Source organism: Heterodontus francisci, unplaced genomic scaffold (genome assembly GCF_036365525.1).
Source record: "Heterodontus francisci isolate sHetFra1 unplaced genomic scaffold, sHetFra1.hap1 HAP1_SCAFFOLD_69, whole genome shotgun sequence".
NCBI classification, from domain to species: Eukaryota; Metazoa; Chordata; class Chondrichthyes; order Heterodontiformes; family Heterodontidae; genus Heterodontus; species Heterodontus francisci.
This window is the reverse complement of record NW_027140851.1, coordinates 4783000-4789012: the sequence shown is the minus strand read 5'-3', so window position 1 is coordinate 4789012 and position 6013 is coordinate 4783000.

Below are 6013 nucleotides of genomic sequence, written 5' to 3'. Positions count from 1 at the left end.
ATGCACTGATACCCAGTAACACAGACACACACTTACACCAAGTAACTAAGACATACACTGACACCCAGTAACACAGACACACACTTACACCAAGTAACAAAGAGATACACTGACACCCAGTAACAAAGACACACACTGACACCCAGTAATACAGACACACACGGACACCAAGTAACAATGACACAGACTTACACTAAGTAACACAGACAGACACTGACACCCAGTAACACAGACACTCACTTACAGCAAGTAACAAAGACATACACTGACACCAAGTCACAAAGACATACACTGATACCCAGTAACACAGAGATACCTAAAACCAAGTAACAAAGACATACACTGATACCCAGTAACACAGACACACACTTACACCAAGTAACAAAGACATGCACTGATACCCAGTAGCACAGACAAACACGGACACCAAGTAACAAAGACATACACTGATACCCAGTAAAACAGACACACACTGATACCAAGTCACAAAGACATACACTGATACCCAGTAACACAGAGATACCTAAAACCAAGTAACAAAGACATATACTTACACCAAATATTTTGACATACAATGACACCAAGTAACAAAGACATACACTGATACCCAGTAACACAGACACACACTGACACCCAGTAACAAAGACATACACTTACACCAAGTCACAAAGACATACACTGATACCCAGTAACACAGACACACACTTACACCAAGCAACACAGGGATACACTGACACCCAGTAATACAGACACAAACTTACACCAAGTAACAAAGACATACACTGACACCCAGTAACAAAGACGTACACTGACACCAAGTAAAACAGGCACACACGGACACCAAGTAACAAAGACACACACTGACACCCAGTAACACAGACACACACTTACAGCAAGTAACAAAGACATACACTGACACCAAGTCACAAAGAAACACACTGACACCCAGTAACACAGACATACACTGACACGAAGTCACAAAGACATACACTGATATCCAGTAACACAGACACACACTTACACCAAGTAACACAGGCATACACTGACACCCAGTAACACAAACAAACACACACTGACACCCAGTAACACAGAGAAACAATGATGAACAGTAACAAAGACATACACTGACACTAAGTAACAAAGTCAAACACTGACACCAAGTAACAAAGACATACACTGACACCCAGAAACAAAGACACACACTGACACTCAGTAACAAAGGCATACACTGACACCCAGTAACACAGACACACACGGACACCATGTAACAAAGAAACACACTTACACCAAGTAACACAGACACACACTGACACCCAGTAACTAAAACAAACACACTGACACCAAGTAACACAGACATACACTGACACCAAGTAACAAAGACATACACTGACACCAAGTAAAACAGACACACACTGACACCCAGTGAAAAAAGACATACAATGAAACCAAGTCACAAAGACATACACTGATGCCCAGTAACACAGACACACACTGACACACAGTAACAAAGACATACACTGACACCAAGTAACAAAGACATACACTGATACCCAGTAACACAGACACACACTTACACCAAGTAACAAAGACATGCACTGATACCCAGTAACACAGACACACACTTACACCAAGTAACTAAGACATACACTGACACCCAGTAACACAGACACACACTTACACCAAGTAACAAAGAGATACACTGACACCCAGTAACAAAGACACACACTGACACCCAGTAATACAGACACACACGGACACCAAGTAACAATGACACAGACTTACACTAAGTAACACAGACAGACACTGACACCCAGTAACACAGACACATACTTACAGCAAGTAACAAAGACATACACTGACACCAAGTCACAAAGACATACACTGATACCCAGTAACACAGAGATACCTAAAACCAAGTAACAAAGACATACACTGATACCCAGTAACACAGACACACACTTACACCAAGTAACAAAGACATGCACTGATACCCAGTAGCACAGACACACACTTACACCAAGTAACAAAGACATACACTGACACCCAGTAACACAGACACACACTTACACCAAGTAACAAAGACATACACTGACACCCAGTAACAAAGACACACACTGACACCCAGTAATACAGACACACACGGACACCAAGTAACAATGACACAGACTTACACCAAGTAACACAGACAGACACTGACACCCAGTAACACAGACACACACTTACAGCAAGTAACAAAGACATACACTTACACCAAGTATTTTGACATACAATGACACCAAGTAACAAAGACATACACTGATACCCAGTAACACAGACACACACTGACACCCAGTAACAAAGACATACACTTACACCAAGTCACAAAGACATACACTGATACCCAGTAACACAGACACACACTTACACCAAGCAACACAGGCATACACTGACACCCAGTAATACAGACACACACTTACACCAAGTAACAAAGACATACACTGACACCCAGTAACAAAGTCGTACACTGACACCAAGTAAGACAGGCACACACGGACACCAAGTAACAAAGACACACACTGACACCCAGTAACACAGACACACACTTACAGCAAGTAACAAAGACATACACTGACACCAAGTCACAAAGAAACACACTGACACCCAGTAACACAGACATACACTGACACCAAGTCACAAAGACATACACTGATATCCAGTAACACAGACACACACTTACACCAAGTAACACAGGCATACACTGACACCCAGTAACACAAACAAACACACACTGACACCCAGTAACACAGAGAAACAATGATGAACAGTAACAAAGACATACACTGACACCAAGTAACAAAGTCAAACACTGACACCAAGTAACAAAGACATACACTGACACCCAGAAACAAAGACACACACTGACACTCAGTAACAAAAACAAACACACTGACACCAAGTAACACAGACATACACTGACACCAAGTAACAAAGACATACACTGACACCAAGTAAAACAGACACACACTGACACCCAGTGAAAAAGACATACAATGAAACCAAGTCACAAAGACATACACTGATGCCCAGTAACACAGACACACACTGACACACAGTAACAAAGACATACACTGACACCAAGTAACAAAGACATACACTGATACCCAGTAACACAGACACACACTTACACCAAGTAACAAAGACATGCACTGATACCCAGTAACACAGACACACACTTACACCAAGTAACAAAGACATGCACTGATACCCAGTAGCACAGACACACACTTACACCAAGTAACAAAGACATACACTGACACCCAGTAACACAGACACACACTTACACCAAGTAACAAAGACATACACTGACACCCAGTAACAAAGACACACACTGACACCCAGTAATACAGACACACACGGACACCAAGTAACAATGACACAGACTTACACCAAGTAACACAGACAGACACTGACACCCAGTAACACAGACACACACTTACAGCAAGTAACAAAGACATACACTTACACCAAGTATTTTGACATACAATGACACCAAGTAACAAAGACATACACTGATACCCAGTAACACAGACACACACTGACACCCAGTAACAAAGACATACACTTACACCAAGTCACAAAGACATACACTGATACCCAGTAACACAGACACACACTTACACCAAGCAACACAGGCATACACTGACACCCAGTAATACAGACACACACTTACACCAAGTAACAAAGACATACACTGACACCCAGTAACAAAGTCGTACACTGACACCAAGTAAGACAGGCACACACGGACACCAAGTAACAAAGACACACACTGACACCCAGTAACACAGACACACACTTACAGCAAGTAACAAAGACATACACTGACACCAAGTCACAAAGAAACACACTGACACCCAGTAACACAGACATACACTGACACCAAGTCTCAAAGACATACACTGATATCCAGTAACACAGACACACACTTACACCAAGTAACACAGGCATACACTGACACCCATTAACACAAACAAACACACACTGACACCCAGTAACACAGAGAAACAATGATGAACAGTAACAAAGACATACACTGACACCAAGTAACAAAGTCAAACACTGACACCAAGTAACAAAGACATACACTGACACCCAGAAACAAAGACACACACTGACACTCAGTAACAAAAACAAACACACTGACACCAAGTAACACAGACATACACTGACACCAAGTAACAAAGACATACACTGACACCAAGTAAAACAGACACACACTGACACCCAGTGAAAAAGACATACAATGAAACCAAGTCACAAAGACATACACTGATGCCCAGTAACACAGACACACACTGACACACAGTAACAAAGACATACACTGACACCAAGTAACAAAGACATACACTGATACCCAGTAACACAGACACACACTTACACCAAGTAACAAAGACATGCACTGATACCCAGTAACACAGACACACACTTACACCAAGTAACAAAGACATACACTGACACCCAGTAACACAGACACACACTTACACCAAGTAACAAAGACATACACTGACACCCAGTAACAAAGACACACACTGACACCCAGTAATACAGACACACACGGACACCAAGTAACAATGACACAGACTTACACCAAGTAACACAGACAGACACTGACACCCAGTAACACAGACACACACTTACAGCAAGTAACAAAGACATACACGGACACCAAGTCACAAAGACATACACTGATACCCAGGAACACAGACACACATATACACCACGTAACACAGGCATACACTGACTCCCAGTAACGCAGACACACACTTACACCAAGTAACAAAGATAGACACTGACACCCAGTAACAAAGACACACACTTACAGCAAGTAACATAGACACACACTTACACCAAGTAACACAGACACACACTGACACCCAGTAACACAAACAAACACACTGACACCAAGTAACACAGACATACACTGACACCAAGTAACAAAGACATACACTGATACCCAGTAACAAAGACATACACTGACACCAAGTAACAAAGACACACATTGAGACCCAGTAAAAAAGACATACACTGACACCAGGTCACTAAGACATACACTGATGCCAAGTAACACAGACACACACTGACACCAAGTAACAAAGACATACACTGACACCAAGTAACAAAGACATACACTTACACCAAGTAACAAAGACACACACTTACACCAAGTAACACAGACATACACTGACACCAAGTAACAAAGACAGACAAATACACCAAGTAACAAAGACATACACTTACACCAAGTATTTTGACACATACTTACACCAAGTAACAAAGACAGACACTGACACCCAGTAACACAGACATACACTGACACCAAGTCACAAAGACATACACTGATACCCAGTAACACAGACACACACTTACACCAAGTATCACAGGCATACACTGACACCCAGTAGCACAGTCACACACTTACACCAAGTAACAAAGACATACACTGACACCCAGTAACAAAGTCACACACTGCCACCCAGTAACAAAGACATACACTGACACCCAGTAACACAGACACACACGGACACCAAGTAACAAAGACACACACTTACACCAAGTAACACAGACACACACTGACACCCAGTAACACAAACAAACACACTGACAGCAAGTAACACAGACATACACTGACACCAAGTAACAAAGACATACACTGATACCCAGTAACACAGGCACGCACTGGGCGGGTGGGCACATTGGCGCAGTGGTTAGCACCGCAGCCTCACAGCTCCAGGGACCCGGGTTCTATTCTGGGTACTGCCTGTGCTGAGTTTGCAACTTCTCCCTGTGTCTGCGTAGGTTTCCTCCGGGCGCTCCGGTTTCCTCCCTCATGCCAAAGACTTGCAGGTTGATAGGTTAATTGGCCAACATAAATTGCCCCTAGTGTAGGTCGGTGGTAGGGAAATATATAGGGACACGTGGGGATGTGATAGGAATACGGTATTGCTGTAGGATTAGTATAAATGGGTTGTTGATG